The following is an 18,961-nucleotide window of genomic DNA, read 5'->3' as shown; positions in this document are numbered from 1 at the left end:
GTTGACAGTGTGTGCTGATAGTGTGAATGTTGATAGTGTGTGTTGACAGTGTGCGTTGACAGTGTCAATAGTGTGTGTTGATAGTGTGATTGTTGATAGTGTGTTGATACTGCGATTCTTGATAGTGTGTGTGAGAGTGTGACTGTTGATAATGTGTGTTAATAGTGTGTGTTGAGAGTGTGTGTTGACAGTGTGCGTTGAGAGTGTGTTGAGTGTGTGTTGATAGTGTGACTGTTGACAGTGTGATTGTTGATAGTGTGTTGATAATGTAATTGTTGATAGTGTGATTGTTGATAGTGTGTGTTGATAGTGTGACTGTTGATAGTGTTATTGTTGATAATGTGTGTTGATAATGTAATTGTTGATAGTGTGATTGTTGATAGTGTGTGTTGATAGTGACTGTTGATAGTGTGTGTTGATAGTGTGACTGTTGAGTGTGTTGATAGTGTGACTGTTGATAGTGTGCTTTGATAGTGTAATTGTTGATAGTGTGTGTTGATAGTGTGACTGTTGACAGTGTGTGTTGATAGTGTGATTGTTGATAGTGTGTTGATAGTGTGATTGCTGATAGTGTGTGTTGATACTGTGAATGTTGATAGTGTGTGATAGTGTGATTGTTGGTAGTGTGACTGTTGAGTGTGTGTTGATAGTGTGACTGTTGAGTGTGTGTTGATAGTGTGACTGTTGATAGTGTGCGTTGATAGTGTAATTGTTGATAGTGTAATTGTTGATAGTGTGATTGTTGATAGTGTGACTGTTGACAGTGTGTACTGATAGTGATTGTTGATAGTGTGTGTAGATAGTGTGATTGCTGATAGAGTGTGTTGATAGTGTGATTGCTGATAGTGTGTGTTGATAGTACGATTGTTGATAGTGTGTGCTGATAGTGTGACTGTTGATGGTGTGTGTTGATAGTGTGATTGTTGATAGTGTGACTGTTGCTAGTGTGTGTTGATAGTGTGACTGCTGATAGTGTGCGGTGATAATGTAATTGTTGATAGTGTGATTGCTGATAGTGTCTGTTGAGAGTGTGTGTTGATAGTGTAACTGTTGATAGTGTGCGTTGATAGTGTAATTGTTGATAGTGTGATTGTTGATAGTATGTATTGATAGATTGTTTATAGTGTGTAGATAGTGTGATTGCTGATGGTGTGTGTTGATAGTGTGTGTGTTGATAGTACGATTGTTGATGGTGTGTGTTGACAGTGTGATTGTTGATGGTATGTGTTGATAGTGTGACTGATGATAGTGTGTGTTGATAGTGTGCGGTGATAATGTAATTATTGATAGTGTGATTGCTGATAGTGTGACTGATGACAGTGTGTGTTGATAGTGTGATTGTTGATAGTGTGTGCTGATAATGTGTGCTGATAGTGTGATTGTTGACAGTGTGTTGATAGTGTGACTGTTGATAGTGTGTGTTGATAGTGTGACTGTTGACAGGGTATGCTGACAGTGTGATTGTTTATAGTGTGACTGTTCATAGTGTGTGTTGATACAATGATTGTTGATAGTGTTGATAGTGTGTTAATAGTGTGATTGTTGATAGTGTGACTGTTGGTAGTACGTGTTGATAGTCGGTGCTGCTAGTGTGTTGATAGTGTGTTAACAGCGTGATTGTTGATAGTGTGTGTGCTGATAGTGTGACTGTTGATAGTCGGTAGTGCTAGTATGTTGATAGTGTGAATGTTGATAGTATGAATGTTGATAGTGTGTGTTGATACTGTGATTGTTGATAGTATGAATGTTGAGAGTGTGAATGTTGAGAGAATGAATGTTGATAGTATGAATGTTGAGTGTGAATGCTGATAGTACGAATGTTGAGTGTGTGAATGTGATAGTATGACTGTCGATAGTATGAATGTTGAGTGTGAATGTTGATAGTACGAATGTTGAGAGTGTGAATGTTGAGAGTGTGAATGTGATAGTATGAATGTTGATAGTATGAATGTTGAGAGTGTGAATGTTGATAGTATGAATGTTGAGTGTGAATGTTGATAGTACGAATGTTGAGAGTGTGAATGTTGATAGTGTGTGTTGATACTGTGATTGTTGATAGTATGAATGTTGAGAGTGTGAATGTTGAGAGAATGAATGTTGATAGTATGAATGTTGAGTGTGAATGTTGATAGTACGAATGTTGAGAGTGTGAATGTTGACAGTATGAATGTTGATAGTATGAATGTTGAGAATGTGAATGTTGATAGTATGAATGTTGAGTGTGAATGTTGATAGTACGAATGTTGAGAGTGTGAATGTTGACAGTATGAATGTTGAGTGTGAATGTTGAGAGTGTGAGTGTTGATAGTATGAATGTTGAGAGTGTGTCTTGACTGTGAATGTTGATAGTATGAATGTTGAGAGTGTGAATGTTGAGAGTGTGAGTGTTGATAGTATGAATGTTAATAGTGTGTGTTGACAGTGTGAATGTTGACAGTATGAATGTTGAGAGTGTGAATGTTGAGAGTGTGAGTGTTGATAGTATGAATGTTGAGAGTGTGAATGTTGATAGTGTGAATGTTGATAGTATGAATGTTGATAGTATGAATGTTGAGAGTGTGAATGTTAATAGTATGAATGTTGATAGTATGAATGTTGATAGTATGAATGTTGAGAGTGTGAATGTTGAGTGTGAGTGTTGATAGTATGAATGTTGATAGTACGAATGTTGAGAGTGTGAATGTTGAAAGTGTGAGTGTTGATAGTATGAATGTTGAGAGTTTGAATGTTGATAGTGTGAATGTTGATAGTATGAATGTTGATAGTATGAATGTTGACAGTGTGAATATTGATAGTATGAATGTTGAGAGTGTGAATGTTGATAGTGTGAATGTTGATAGTATGAATGTTGATAGTATGAATGTTGAGAGTGTGAATGTTGAGTGTGAGTGTTGATAGTATGAATGTTGATAGTGTGTGTTGAGAGTGTGAATGTTGATAGTACGAATGTTGAGAGTGTGAATGTTGATAGTATGAACGTTGACAGTATGAATGCTGAGAGTGTGAATGTTGATAGTGTGAATGTTGAAAGTATGAATGTTGAAAGTATGAATGTTGAGAGTGTGAATGTTGAAAGTATGAATGTTGATAGTGTGAATGTTGATAGTATGAATACTGATAGTTTGAATGTTGATAGTTTGAATGTTAATAGTATGAATGTTGATAGTGTGAATGTTGATAGTATGAATATTGTCAGTATGAATGTTGATAGTGTGACTGTTGATAGTGTGAATGTTGATAGTATGAATATTGATAGTGTGAATGTTGATAGTATGAATGTTGATAGCGTGAATGCTGATAGTATGAATGCTGATAGTGTGAATGTTAGTATGAATGTTGATAGTGTGAATGCTAATAGTATGAATGCTGATAGTGTGAATGTTAGTATGAATGTTGATAGTGTGAATGTTGATAGTATGAATATTGTCAGTATGAATGTTGATAGTATGAATATTGATAGTGTGAATGTTGATAGTATGAATGTTGATAGTGTGAATGTTGATAGTATGAATATTGTCAGTATGAATGTTGATAGTATGAATATTGATAGTGTGAATGCTGATAGTATGAATGCTGATAGTGTGAATGTTATTATGAATGTTGATAGTGTGAATGTTGATAGTATGAATATTGTCAGTATGAATGTTGATAGTGTGAATGTTGATAGTGTAAATGTTGATAGTATGAATGTTGATAGTATGAATATTGATAGTGTGAATGTTGACAGTATGAATGTTGATAGTGTGAATGTTGATAGTATGAATGTTGATAGTGTGAATGCTGTTAGTATGAATGTTGTTAGTATGAATGTTGCTAGTGTGAATGTTGATAGTATGAATATTGTCAGTATGAATGTTGATATCATGAATGTTGATAGTGTGAATGTTGATAGCATGAATATTGTCAGTATGAATGTTAATAGTATGAATGTTGATAGTGTGAATGTTGATAGCATGAATATTGTCAGTATGAATGTTGATAGTATGAATGTTGATAGTATGAATCTTGATAGTGTGAATGTTGACAGTATGAATGTTGATAGTATGAGTGCTGATAGTTTGAATGTCGACAGTGTGAGTGTTGACAGTGGGAGTGTTGACAGTGAGTGATAGTGGTAATGCTAATAGTGAATGATGGCAGTGGTAGTGTTGATAGTGATGACAGTGGTAGTGTTGATAGTGATGACAGTGGTAGTGTTGATAGTGATGACACTGGGAGTGTTGATAGTGATGACAATGGGAGCGTTGATAGTGATGACACTGGGAGTGTTGATAGTGAGTGATGAGAGTGGGAATTTGAGTGATGACAGTGAGTGTTAATACGTACTGTCATGGTAATGGAAGGGATGATAGCGTTTGCTGTGGTAATGGTGCCAGGGACGGTTTACTATTAACAACACTGATGGTGGTAGTTGTGGTGAAAACAGAGTTGCAATACTAGTAGCACATATTAAACCAATCACAAATTGTAGTCATCTTTCACGAAGTGTAAGCAAGAAAATCAAAGCTATCTACTAGTATTCAACCTTCAGTCAAGCGCTGGCTATTATATGTGCTGTGGAATTTTGACTTGTCAGGGGGAAGGATGGCTGGGGGAGGTGAAGGGCTGGTGCGTTTACTTCGTGTGTGGTAATCATTCCAGCCAGGTATACTCTCAGATTGTCAGTGGGTTCTTTTTTTATAAGTTTGCTTTCACTGTGTATTGTATTTATTGTTTACTTATGTTGAAATCGTTGCAAACATTATACATAGTGAATTTTGGTGATCACAGAATATACAGTAATATTTATATTAAGCAAGTTATTTCTAAAGTTTAATTGCCAAGTATGGGCCAGTAGGCCTGCTGCAGTGTTCCTCCTTTCTTATGTTCTTTACTTGCTCAGTGATTTTTATGATGCTACTGGTGGCTTTTACAGCACAGTAACAATATGGGTACAGACTTGTCCTATAAGAACAACCAGTACGTAGTAGTGGTGGTGGTAGAGACGTGACACTAGAGGTGGTGGTGGTGGAAATGCATTGAGTGATCGTGGTACAAGTGGTAGTGCAGGTGATGGTGCAAGTAATGATGGTTGTGTTAGTATTGTTGGCTGTGGTGGTGGTGGTAATTATGCTAGTAGTAGTAGTGGTGGTGGTGGTGGTGGTGGTAGCAGAGACTAGGCACTGCTGTTCTTAGTGCCGATGATAATTTTGGTGGTGGTCGTGACAGTTTTGGTAATTGCGGTTCTGGTAGTGGTGGTGATGGTGGTGGCAGATGAAGTAATCGTTGTGATGGATATTACGAACACAGGTAACAAATGGCCCGTGTGACTTGGTTATGGGAATTGAAGCTAACAAACTCAGCAGTAGACTATAATGTATATTTGCCTTCACCCACTATATACAGGTATGTACAATTTGTACAGATAAGACTATCAAGTGTACACCACGGTGACAGATGGCAAAGCAGAAGCCAGAGAGAGTGCACCGTACTCAACCAGCAGGTAGGCAAGTCTGCCAATGCTTACCGCAAGTGAACCACGTAGCTTCAGCATTGGCAGGCTTGCCTGTGATTCGTCAATTAACAAAGGTACTGATTAACGACGGGTACCCTATCGATCGTTAAACCATTAGCACCCGGTTCGCTGGTTGGGAGGCAGCCTATACGGGAGTGTGACATACACCGAATAAATTGTAACATACTCTTTGCATGCCACAGTGGAGGTGTTACTCGTGGTGCTGAAGGCTGTTTTAGTGGTGCTAATGGTGATGGTGGTAGAGATAGCGCACTGGCTGTTGTGGATGGTGGAAGGGACGGGATACTGGTGGTTGTGGTTGGAGGAAGGGACGGGGCACTGGTGGTTGTGGTTATTGGTGGTGGCAGGGACGGGGAACTGGTGGTTGTGATTGGTGGTGGCGGCAGGGACAGGGAACTGGTGGTTGGTGGTTGTGGTGGTGGCAGGGACGGGGCACTGGTGGTTGTGGTTGTTGTATTATAGGTGGTGGTGGTAGCTGTAGTGGTGTAGATGGTAGTTGTAGTGTAGGTGGTGGTAGTTGTAGTGTAGGTAGTGGTAGTTGTAGTGGCGTAGGTGGCAGTTGTAGTGGTGCAGGTGGTAGGTGCAGTGTTGTAGGTGGTAACTGCAGCGTAGGTGGTGGTAGTTGTAGTGTTGTATGGGTGGTAGTTGGTTGTAAAGGTGTAGTGGCAGTTAGTGTAGGTGGTGGTACTTGTAGTAGTGTAGGTGGTGGTAGTTGTAGTAGTGTAGGTGGTGGTAGTTGTAGTGGTGTAGGTGGTGGAAGTTGTAGTGGTTTAGGTGGACGTAGTTGTAGTGTAGGTGGTGGTAGTTGTAGTAGTGTAGGTGGTGGTAGTTGTAGTAGTGTAGGTGTTGGAAGTTACAGTGCTGCATGTAAGGGTAGTTATAGTGGTGAAGGTGGTGGTAAATGTAGTTGTGTACGTGATGGTAGTTGTAGTGTAGGTGGTGATTGCTGTAGTGTACATGGTAGTAGTTGTAGTGATGCAGGAAGTGGTAGTTGTAGTAGTTTCAGTAGTGGCAGTTGTAGTGGTGTAGGTGGTGGCAGTTGTAGCGGTGTAGGTGGTGGCAGTTGTAGCGGTGTAGGTGGTGGTAGTTGTAGTGTAGGTGGCAGTTGTATTGGTGTAGGTGGTGGTAGCTGTAGTGGTGTAGGTGGTGGCTGTTGCACTGGTGTAGGTGGTGGCAGTTGTAGTGGTGTATGTGGGGGCAGTTGTAGCAGTGTAGGTGGTGTTAGTTGTAGTGTAGGTGTAGTAGTGTAAGTGGTGGTTGTTGCACTGGTGGAGGAAGGGATAGCTGTAGTGTAGGTGGTGGCAGTTGTAGTGGTGTAGGTGGTGGTAGTTGTATTGGTGTAGGGGAGATATTTGTAATGTAGGTGGTGGTAGCTGTAGTGCAGGTGGTGGCTGTTGTTGTGTAGGTGGTGGTACTTGTAGTGGTATAAGTGGTGGTAGTTGTAGTGGTGCAGGTGGTGGTAGCTGTACTGTAGGTGATGGATGTTGCAGTGGTGTAGGTGGTGGTAGTTGTAGTAGTTGAGGCGGTGGTAGTTGTAGTGATGTAGGTGGTGGTAGTTGTAGTGGTGTAGGTGGTGGTAGCTGTAGTGGTGTAGGTGGTATTAGCTGTAGTGGTGTAGGCGGTGGTAGCTGTAGTGGCGTAGGTGTTGGTAGCTGTAGTGGTGTAGGTGGTGGTACATATAGTGATGTAGGGGAGGTAGTTGTCGTATAGGTGTTAGTAGCTGTAGTGTATGTGGTGGCTGTTGTAGCGCAGGTAATGGTATAAAGTAAAAGGACACAAGTGCAACTAATGTGACATTTATTGTGGCAACGTTTCGCTCTCCAGGAGCTTTATCAAGCTTGATAAAGCTCCTGGAAAGCGAAACGTTGCCACAATAAATGTCACATTAGTTGCACTTGTGTCCTTTTACTTTACACATTGTCGGTAATTCTACCAACTTTATTACAGGTAATGGTAGTTGTAGTGTTGGTGGTGGTAGTTGTAGTGGTGGTAACTGCAGTGTATGTGAGTGTTCTTGTAATGGTGTAAGTGGAGGTAGTTGTAGTGTAGGTGGTTGCTCTTGTAGTGGTGTAGGTGGAGGTAGTTGTACTGTAGGTGGTGGTAGTTGTAGCGATGTACGTGGTGGTATTTGTAGTGGTGTAGGTGGAGGCACCTTCAGTGTAGGTGGTAGTAGGAGTAGTATAGGTGGTGGTAGTTGTAGTGTAGGTGGTAGTAGTCGTAATGTAGGTGATTGTAGTTGTAGTGTAGGTGGTGATAGTTATAGTGATGTAGGAAGTGGTAGTGGTAGAGATGTAGGTGGTGGTAATCGTAGTGGTGAAGGTGTTGGTAGTTGTAGTGATGAAGGTGGTGATAGATGTACTGATATACGTACTGATAGTAGTTGTAGTGATGTAGGTGGTGGAAGTTGTAGTGATGTAGATGGTGGTAGTTGTAGTGGTGCAGATGGTGGTAGTTGTAGAAGTGTAGGTGGTAGTCATTGTAGTGGTGAAGGTGGTGGTAGTTGTATTGGTGTAGATGGTGGTAGTTGTATTGGTGTAGATGGTGGTAGTTGTATTGGTGTAGATGGTGGTAGTTGTAGTGATGGTTGTGGAGGCGGTAGTTGTAGTGGTGTAGGTGGTATTTGTAGTTTTGAAGGTGGTGGCAGTTGTAGTGATGTAGGTGCCAGTAGTTGTAGTTTAGGTGGTGGTAGTTATAGTGTAGGTGTTGGTAGTTCTAGTGTAGGTGGTGGTGGTAGTTGTAGTGTAGGTGGTGGTAGTTGCAGTTATGGTTGTGGAGGTAGCTGTAGTGATGTAGGTAGTGGTAGCTGTAATGGTGAAGGTGGGGGTATTGGCATAGGTGGTGGTAGTTGTAGTGGTGTAAGTGGTGGTAGTTGTAGTGGTGTAGGTGGTGGTAGCTGTAGTGATGTAGGTGGGGTAGTTGAAGTGGTGGTAGTTGTAGTGATGTAGGTAGTGGTAGCTGTAGTGGTGTAGGTGGTAGTACTTGTAGTGTACGTGGTGGTAGTTGTAGTGGTGTAGGTAGTAGTTATTGTAGCGGTGAAGGTGGTGCTAGATCTAGTGGTGTAGGTGGTTGTAGCTGTAGTGATGTAGTGTGTGATAGTTGTACTTATGGTTGTGGCAGCTGTAGTGGTGTAGGTGGTGGTAGTTGTAGTGTCGAAGGTAGTGGCAGTTGTAGTGGTATAGGTGGCAGTTGCAGTGTAGGTGGCGGTAGGTATAGCGGTGAAGATGTTGGTAGTTGTAGTGGTGTAGATGGTGGTGGTAGTTGTAGTGTAGGTGGTGATAGTTGTAGTGGTGTAGGTGGTGGTAGTTGTAGTGGTGTAGGTGGTGGTAGTTGTAATGGTGTAGGTGTTGGTAGTTGTAGTGGTGTAGGTGGTGGTAGTTGTAGTGGTGTAGTGGTGTAGGTGGTGGTAGTTGTAGTGTAGGTGGTGGTAGTTGTAGTGGTGTAGGTGGTGGTAGTTGTAGTGGTGTAGGTGGGGTAGTTGTAGTGGTGTAGGTGATGGTAGTTGTAGTGGTGTAGGTGGTGATAGTTGTAGTGTAGGTGGTGTTAGTTGTAGTGGTGTAGGTGGTGGTAGTTGTAATGGTGTAGGTGTGGTAGTTGTAGTGGTGTAGAGGGTGATAGTTGTAGTGGTGTAGGTGGTGGTAGTTGTAGTGGTGTAGGTGGTGGTAGTTGTAGTGTAGGTGATGGTAGTTGTAGTGGTGTAGGTGGTGGTAGTTATAGTGGTGTAGGTGGTGGTAGTTGTAGTGTTGTAGGTGGTGGTAGTTATAGTGGTGTAGGTGGTGGTAGTTGTAGTGGTGTAGGTGGTGGTAGTAGTGTAGGTGGTGGTAGTTGTAGTGGTGTAGGTGGTGGTAGTTGTAGTAGTGTAAGTGGTGGTAATAGTAGTGGTGTAGGTGGTGGTAGTAGCAGTGTAGGTGGTGGTAGTAGTAGTGGTGTAGGTGGTGGTAGTAGTGATGTAGGTGGTGGTAGTAGTGGTGTAGGTTGTGGTAGTAGTAGTGGTGTAGGTTGTGGTAGTAGTGGTGTAGGTGGTGGTAGTAGTAGTGGTGTAGGTGGTGGTAGTAGTGGTGTAGGTTGTGGTAGTAGTAGTGGTGTAGGTTGTGGTAGTAGTGGTGTAGGTGGTGGTAGCAGTAGTGGTGTAGGTGGTGGTAGTAGTAGTGTAGGTGGTGGTAGTAGTAGTGGTGTAGGTGGTGATAGTAGTGGTGTAGGTGGTGGTAGTAGTAGTGGTGTAGGTGGTGGTAGTAGTGGTGTAGGTGGTGGTAGTAGTAGTGGTGATGGTGGTAGTTGTAGTGGTGTAGGTGGTGGTAGTAGTAGTGGTGTAGGTGGTGGTAGTTGTAGTGGTGTAGGTGGTGGTAGTAGTAGTGGTGTAGGTGGTGGTAGTAGTAGTGGTGTAGGTGGTGGTAGTAGTGGTGTAGGTGGTGGTAGTAGTGGTGTAGGTGGTGGTAGTAGTAGTGGTGGTGGTGGTAGTTGTAGTGGTGTAGGTGGTGGTAGTAGTAGTGGTGTAGGTGGTGGTAGTTGTAGTGGTGTAGGTGGTGGTAGTAGTGGTGTAGGTGGTGGTAGTAGTGTTGTAGGTGGTGGCAGTAGTAGTGGTGTAGGTGGTGGTAGTAGTAGTGGTGTAGGTGGTGGTAGTAGTGGTGTAGGTGGTGGTAGTAGTAGTGGTGATGGTGGTAGTTGTAGTGGTGTAGGTGGTGGTAGTAGTAGTGTACGTGGTGGTAGTTGTAGTGGTGTAGGTGGTGGTAGTAGTAGTGGTGTAGGTGGTGGTAGTAGTAGTGGTGATGGTGGTAGTTGTAGTGGTGTAGGTGGTGGTAGTAGTAGTGGTATAGGTGGTGGTAGTTGTAGTGGTGTAGGTGGTTGTAGTAGTAGTGGTGTAGGTGGTGGTAGTAGTGGTGTAGGTGGTGGTAGTAGTGGTGTAGGTGGTGGTAGTAGTGGTGTAGGTGGTGGTAGTAGTAGTGGTGTAGGTGGTGGTAGTAGTGGTGTAGGTGGTGGTAGTAGTAGTGGTGGTGGTGGTAGTTGTAGTGTAGGTGGTGGTAGTAGTAGTGGTGTAGGTGGTGGTAGTTGTAGTGGTGGTAGTTGTAGTGTAGGTGGTGGTAGTTGTAGTGGTGTAGGTGGTGGTAGTAGTAGTGGTGTAGGTGGTGGTAGTTGTAGTGGTGTAGGTGGTGGTAGTTGTAGTGTAGGTGGTGGTAGTAGTAGTGGTGTAGGTGGTGGTAGTTGTAGTGGTGTAGGTGGTGGTAGTAGTAGTGGTGTAGGTGGTGGTAGTAGTGGTGTAGGTGGTGGTAGTAGTAGTGGTGTAGGTGGTGGTAGTAGTGGCGTAGGTGGTGGTAGTAGTAGTGGTGTAGGTGGTGGTAGTAGTAGTGGTGTAGGTGGTGGTAGTAGTGGTGTAGGTGGTGGTAGTAGTAGTGGTGTAGGTGGTGGTAGTAGTAGTGGTGTAGGTGGTGGTAGTAGTAGTGGTGTAGGTGGTGGTAGTAGTAGTGGTGTAGGTGGTGGTAGTAGTAGTGGTGTAGGTGGTGGTAGTTGTAGTGGTGTAGGTGGTGGTAGTAGTAGTGGTGTAGGTGGTGGTAGTAGTAGTGGTGTAGGTGGTGGTAGTAGCAGTGGTGTAGGTGGTGGTAGTAGTGGTGTAGGTGGTGGTAGTAGTAGTGGTGGTTGTGGAGCACTTCCTCTCACTAAACACTCAGTCGTCAAACACAAGAAACTCAAGATTATAATAATGTATTTTCATGTGAAATGATGGTCAATTATGTAAATTACAGGTGTCATAGGTTTTACTATTGTAGTTATGCTAGGGAGGAGGAGGGAGCTATAGACCCACAGTGGTCATACAACCACAGGAAAAAAGAAAGGCAATCAGATTCGAAGCACTGTAAAGGGAGAGAGGGTGGAACTTTGAGGATCAAGAGCCCTTGAAAATCTTAGTTTATTGGTTGATCAATAATTAATGATATTTACTAAGTGATCATCTGGACGGCAGGTAAGCTGGAACACCAAGCTGCCAGCACCTACCTTATGTTGCCCCGGGGCAAGGCTGCCCCCTCACTAATGATTACTATCGACCTGGTTCCTCAATAAGCGGTAATGGCCTATTGATCCCCCCATTGATTGAGGCCCCAGGGTGGAGGCTCAATGACCAGGCGGCTGGGGGAACCTAGGCTCCACCCATGCCGCCTCCACTAATCAAAGCGCAGAATGGTAGTCTAAGTCCCGCCTTCCAGGGAGCTGACGATGCTGATTTGCTGGCGGTGCGCCCGGCTCTGCCACAGTCACGTGACATGCGTGCAGGCGCCAACTCTAGTCAATCTGTATGTGGTCGAGTGACGGTGCAGTGTGTTGGTGAGGCGCTGCTGCTTTTGCGCTCTTATCTCCTGTTCTACGTGTTTATTTTACCTGAAATTCAGTGAAAGTGTGTATAGTGTTGCTATCTTGCAGTGTGCCCAAGGAAAAGTCTGAAATCTAGTGTAAAAGGTGCGAAAAGTGCATGAATTTGAGCAAGTGAAGTGTGTGCCTCGGCTCTGGGCCAGACAAGATGGCGGAGTGGAAGCCAAGGCCGTGAGAAGAGGTCGCGGTGCCTATACTCTCTCGGGATTACTCTTACGGATTTACTTGCCATCTCGCCAGCTCCTCTTGGATTACTCGTCCCTTAGCAACCGGAGGTGAGTGAGTGTATCCTGGGGTCCTGTTGGCACTGCTTTGTGGAGAGGAAGGTGAGAATGAATGTATATACAAGGTGATATTTGCCACAAACTAACCTGCAGACCAGCAGAGCTTGCTTGGCTGACTAACTGGGCTTGTCCAGCCTACGGTACACATACCTTGCCAACCACACATCACCTTCTGTGTGCATATAGCAACACCTCCACTGGTACATACTGCACTGTGCTTGTCTGTAGGTATGTGTGGCCGTATGTACTTGTGTGTTTGTACGTGTATGTGCGTATGTAGGTGGCCCTGGCCTCACCAACTAGTGGTCCTGGCCGCAGCATGTGGTATTGTGTGTGTTAAGTGGCCAGACTGTCTTAAACCCTACGTAAGATAAGTGCCTTGAAAAAAAGGAGGTATTTGGCAGCTTCAGGTAAGTGAGTTCCGCCTGGAGGCCGCAGAGAGCCTGTTGGTGCCAGGCTTGAGTAGATCAGCTGATGTGGGGCGGCTGTAGTGCCTCTGGTGGTGGTGGTGGTGGTAGTGGTGGCGGCGGCGGCGGCGGCGGCGGTGGCGGCCTGCCACCCTCCCTGGGTTATCGATCCAACAAGTGCAGCGCCACACAGGCAGAGGGAGAGTCTGCCACTAGGGGCAGGGGAGGAGTGCCGTTAGGGGTAGGAGAAGGGGAGAGGTGGAACTGCCAACCCCTGCTGGCAGTGCCACAAGCCGCTCCTCTCCAGGACACGGGGGATGGGGCATACTACCTTACAACATACCATGTGCTGCACACCATGCCATGTACGCATCGCATGATACACACCATGTAGGTATCACGTGGTGCACTCTGATACCAACTTTGCGATATACAACACGTGGATAAGTTACATACAACGTAATACCATGTAGTACACACATTGCCATGTACACCACAATATAGTACACATTCTTGTACATACTCTGTACACGCCATGCACATACATGTTACATGCAATGCACACGTAGTGTTCATGCCGTATACACACCATTTTACATATTTTCTATTCACCATACTTTATATGCTATTTATACACCAATACATATGTGGCATACATCATGTACACACCGTGTGGTACAACCTCTGCACCATCCCATGTGTTACCACTGTGGCACTCACGTCATGTATACATATGCTACACACATGATGAATAGCATGTGACACATCACATAGTGCACAGCATGTACACGCGGTGTACAGCAAGGTACAGTACACGCTCCCATCCTTTTCCTCATCCTCGTATCTGACATATATCCTGTGCTGACGATACCACAATCTGTATGACTTTCATTCATTGCAAATCTCCCATCGGATATACACCAAGTCTTCCAGTGGTCCACAGAAAACAATATGAAGTTGAATGACGACAAATTTCAGTTACTCTGTGGTAAACCTGAGAAAATAAAAGCTAGAGCGGAGTATAAAACAAATTCTAACAACACAATATATCGAAAAAATAATGTGAAGGAATTGGAAGTGATAATATCAGGGGATCTTACTGTGATTTTCCTAGCAGATGTCATTATGACATCTGCTAGGAAAATGAAAGGCTGGATAATGAGATCCTTCAAAATAAGGGATGCCAAACTAATGGTGATCCGCTTTAATGTACTTGTTCTCTAATCTAAAATTCTGCTGTACACTAACAGTCCCCCCCTTTCAAGGCAGGTGAAATTAAAGATCTGGAGAATAAACAGAGAGCTTTCACTGCACGTATAAGTACAGAAAAGCACCTCAGTTACTGGGACTGTTTGAAGTCGCTTTACCTGTACTCCCTGGAACGCAGGCGAGAAAGATGCATCATAATTTACACCCGAAAAATCCCAGAGGGACTAGTCCCAAATTTGCACACAGAAATCACTTCCTACAACAGTAAAAGACTTGGGAGGCGGTGCAACATCCCCAAAAGAAAAGCAAGGGTGCCATGAGCACACTAAGAGAGAATACAAGTGTCAGGGGCCTAAGACTTTCCAGCTGACTCCCATCATACATAAGAGGAATTACCAACAGACCCTTGGCTATTTTCAAGAGGGAACTGGACAGATACCTTTAAGTCAATACCAGTGACCACCCGGGCTGTGGTTCATTCGTTGGATTGCGTGCCGCCGGCAGTTAATAGCCTGGTTGATCAGGCCCTGATCCACCGCGAGGCTTGGTCATGGACCCACCGGAACACCCTCAACAATTCAGACACGACGTGGTGCACAGCATATACATACGTGGTGCACAGCATGTACACGTAATAGTACATCACATGGTGCACATAACGTGGTATACCATGTGCACACAACGTGGTACACCATGTGCACACAACGTGGTACACCATGTGCACAACGTGGTACACCATGTGCACACAACGTGGTACACCATGTGCACACAACGTGGTACACCATGTGCACACAACGTGGTACACCATGTGCACACAACGTGGTACACCATGTGCACACAACGTGGTACACCATGTGCACACAACGTGGTACACCATGTGCACACAACGTGGTACACCATGTGCACAACGTGGTACACCATGTGCACACAACGTGGTACACCATGTGCACACAACGTGGTACAAAATGTACATACGTGGTACACCACGTGCACACAACGTGGAATACTATGTACATACGTGATACACCATGTGCACACAACGTGGTACACAATGTGCATGCAACGTGGTACTCCATATGCACACAACGTGGTACATGTGCACGCAACGTGGTACACCTTGTGTACACAACGTGGTACATGTGCACACAACGTGGTACACCATATGCACGCAACGTGGTACACGTGCACGCAACGTGGTACATCATGTGCACAACGTGGTACATGTGCACACAACGTGGTAAATCATGTGCACACAACGTGGTACACGTGAACGCAACGTGGTACATCATGTGCACAACGTGGTACACCATGTGCACACAACGTGGTACACCATGTGCACGCAACGTAGTACACCATGTGCACGCAACGTGGTACACCATGTTATGCACATCGTGTGATGTATTCCTACACGTAGGAATAACTCGTGGTATTGCTACGTGGTGCGCACGAGGAATAGTGCCCCGTGTTACATGTGGAACCACGTGGTGTGTGTTATGTGATACAGTCCACCTGGAACAAGTGTACAGCACGTGGTACACGTCACAAGACGTGGTGCACAGCACTTGGTATAACAAGTGGTGTATATGGTACACGCCACGTGGTGCTCATGTACACGTGATGAACATGTTACATAATACGTGGTGAACATGTACACACATGGTACATCACGCGCTACTCCATAAACTACGTGAGTTACAGCACATGACATTTTGTAGTAGGCAGTGTAGTACATATTCCATAGTACATTACAGGAGGTATTACATTGTACACACCTTGTAAAACACAAAAGGAACATGCTATTTATAACATTACTCAGTACACACCAAATAGAACACTATGATGTACAATAACTTGTACTGTGGTACATATACCACGTGATACACATACCAGGTACACACCCATAGGGTACAACACACCAGTACACACTATATGGTACACGAACTGCACGGTGCACTGAGGTACACCATGTAATATGCGCAGAGTGGATGTACCAATGTGCACACGTGGTGCATATATGCAACACATGCAAGGAAGGTAGCAACAACATACCTACAAGAGGAACAATACATGCAGGTAAGGTAGGAACAACATACCTACAAGAGTAGTAACATATGGAGGTAAGGTAGCAACAACATACCTGCAAGAGTAGTAACATATGCAGGTAAGGTAGCAACAACATACCTGCAAGAGTAGTAACATATGCAGGTAAGGTAGCAACAACATACCTGCAAGAGAAGCAATACATGCAGGTAAGGTAGCAACAACATACCTACAGGAGAAGCAATACATGCAGGTAAGGTAGCAACAACATACCTACAGGAGAAGCAATACATGCAGGTAAGGTAGCAACAACATACCAACAAGAGAAGCAATACATGCAGGTAAGGTACCAACAACATACCAACAAGAGAAGCAATACATGCAGGTAAGGTACCAACAACATACCAACAAGAGAAGCAATACATGCAGGTAAGGTACCAACAACATACCAACAAGAGAAGCAATACATGCAGGTAAGGTACGTTGGAGAGTCACCATTTTCCAGTTGATAAAATCTCACACCTTTGTTTTACACCTTTTTTTTTTAGCACTGTATGAAGAATTTCATCCCAGGACGTTGTACTTTTGTTTCAACTATTTTAAGGTTACTTGAAGATGTAGACAAGTTCAACACAAACTTTTGACTGGGCAACGTTTAGCTCTTTAAAGAGTTGATCATGATTTTAGACACGTAACGTAATCGCGAAAAAAAGTTTATTCTACCAACGTCAGTTTTCTTCACACTTGTTCATCATTGTAGTGTTGTTCATCACTGGTGTGTTGTGCATCGCTGGTGTGTTGTGCATCACTGGTGTGTTGTGCATGTGCATCACTGGAGTGTTGTTCATCACTGGTGTGTTGTGCATCACTGGTGTGTTGTGCATCACTGGTGTGTTGTTCATCACTGGTGTGTTGTGCATGTGCATCACTGGAGTGTTGTTCATCACTGGTGTGTTGTTCATCACTGGTGTGTTGTGCATCACTGGTGTGTTGTTCATCACTGGTGTGTTGTTCATCACTGGTGTGTTGTGCATCACTGGTGTGTTGTGCATCACTGGAGTGTTGTTCATCACTGGTGTGTTGTGCATCACTGGTGTGTTGTGCATCACTGGTGTGTTGTGCATCACTGGTGTGTTGTGCATGTGCATCACTGGTGTGTTGTTCATCACTGGTGTGTTGTGCATGTGCATCACTGGTGTGTTGTTCATCACTGGTGTGTTGTGCATCACTGGTGTGTTGTGCATCACTGGTGTGTTGTTTATCACTGGTGTGTTGTGCATGTGCATCACTGGTGTGTTGTTCATCACTGGTGTGTTGTTCATCACTGGTGTGTTGTGCATCACTGGTGTGTTGTGCATCACTGGTGTGTTGTGCATGTGCATCACTGGTGTGTTGTTCATCACTGGTGTGTTGTGCATCACTGGTGTGTTGTTCATCACTGGTGTGTTGTGCATCACTGGAGTGTTGTTCATCACTGGTGTGTTGTTCATCACTGGTGTGTTGTGCATCACTGGAGTGTTGTTCATCACTGGAGTGTTGTTCATCACTGGAGTGTTGTTCATCACTGGAGTGTTGTTCATCACTGGAGTGTTGTTCATCACTGGAGTGTTGTTCATCACTGGAGTGTTGTTCATCACTGGTGTGTTGTGCATCACTGGAGTGTTGTTCATCACTGGAGTGTTGTTCATCACTGGAGTGTTGTTCATCACTGGAGTGTTGTTCATCACTGGAGTGTTGTTCATCACTGGAGTGTTGTTCATCACTGGTGTGTTGTTCATCACTGGTGTGTTGTTCATCACTGGTGTGTTGTTCATCACTGGTGTGTTGTTCATCACTGGTGTGTTGTTCATCACTGGTGTGTTGTTCATCACTGGTGTGGGACATACATCACTGGTGTAGGACACATATCACTGGTGTGGGACACACATCACTGGTGTAGGACACACACATCACTGGTGTGGGACACACACTTCACTGGTGTGGGACACACACATCACTGGTGTGGGACACACACATCACTGGTGTGGGACACACACATCACTGGTGTGGGACACACACATCACTGGTGTGGGACACACGCACATCACTGGTGTGGGACACACGCACATCACTGGTGTGGGACACACGCACATCACTGGTGTGGGACACACGCACATCACTGGTGTGGGACACACGCACATCACTGGTGTGGGACACACGCACATCACTGGTGTGGGACACACGCACATCACTGGTGTGGGACACACGCACATCACTGGTGTGGGACACACGCACATCACTGGTGTGGGACACACGCACATCACTGGTGTGGGACACACGCACATCACTGGTGTGGGACACACGCACATCACTGGTGTGGGACACACGCACATCACTGGTGTGGGACACACGCACATCACTGGTGTGGGACACACGCACATCACTGGTGTGGGACACACGCACATCACTGGTGTGGGACACACGCACATCACTGGTGTGGGACACACGCACATCACTGGTGTGGGACACACGCACATCACTGGTGTGGGACACACGCACATCACTGGTGTGGGACACACGCACATCACTGGTGTGGGACACACGCACATCACTGGTGTGGGACACACGCACATCACTGGTGTGGGACACACGCACATCACTGGTGTGGGACACACGCACATCACTGGTGTGGGACACACGCACATCACTGGTGTGGGACACACGCACATCACTGGTGTGGGACACACACATCACTGGTGTGGGACACACACATCACTGGTGTGGGACACACACATCACTGGTGTGGGACACACACATCACTGGTGTGGGACACACACATCACTGGTGTGGGACACACACATCACTGGTGTGGGACACACACATCACTGGTGTGGGACACACACATCACTGGTGTGGGACACACATCACTGGTGTGGGACACATCATTGGTATAGTATTACATCATGATGAGTTGTTGTGATCTCTTCAGTAGATTCAGTTAACTGTAGTTTTCTTGTTATTGCTTCTAAATATCAATTTTTTTTATCTGTTCTGATAAACCACTAACACAACTTCTGACTTTATATTATCCCTGATAATGTATACAAGGTGAATATGCCGATTCAGAGAAGTGACAGAATTAGCAGGGGAGGATACAGAGGAAAGAAGAC

The 18,961-nt window shown here is 44.6% G+C and overlaps 1 protein-coding gene across 1 annotated transcript in view; it reads left to right on the top strand.

Moving 5' to 3' along the window:
* The first annotated feature begins 11,759 nt into the window (after positions 1-11,759).
* The window catches only part of LOC128704136 (uncharacterized), a 349,915-nt gene continuing 342,713 nt past the window's right edge, over positions 11,760-18,961 (top strand). Inside the window, exon 1 of the mRNA XM_070099130.1 lies at positions 11,760-12,147. The gene's annotated coding sequence lies outside the window, so the exon portion shown is untranslated. The remainder of the gene's footprint in view (positions 12,148-18,961) is intronic.

This window comes from Cherax quadricarinatus, chromosome 66 (genome assembly GCF_038502225.1).
Source record: "Cherax quadricarinatus isolate ZL_2023a chromosome 66, ASM3850222v1, whole genome shotgun sequence".
NCBI classification, from domain to species: Eukaryota; Metazoa; Arthropoda; class Malacostraca; order Decapoda; family Parastacidae; genus Cherax; species Cherax quadricarinatus.
Note: the sequence above shows the minus strand (reverse complement) of the source record. Positions and strands in the feature narration are given on the sequence as shown.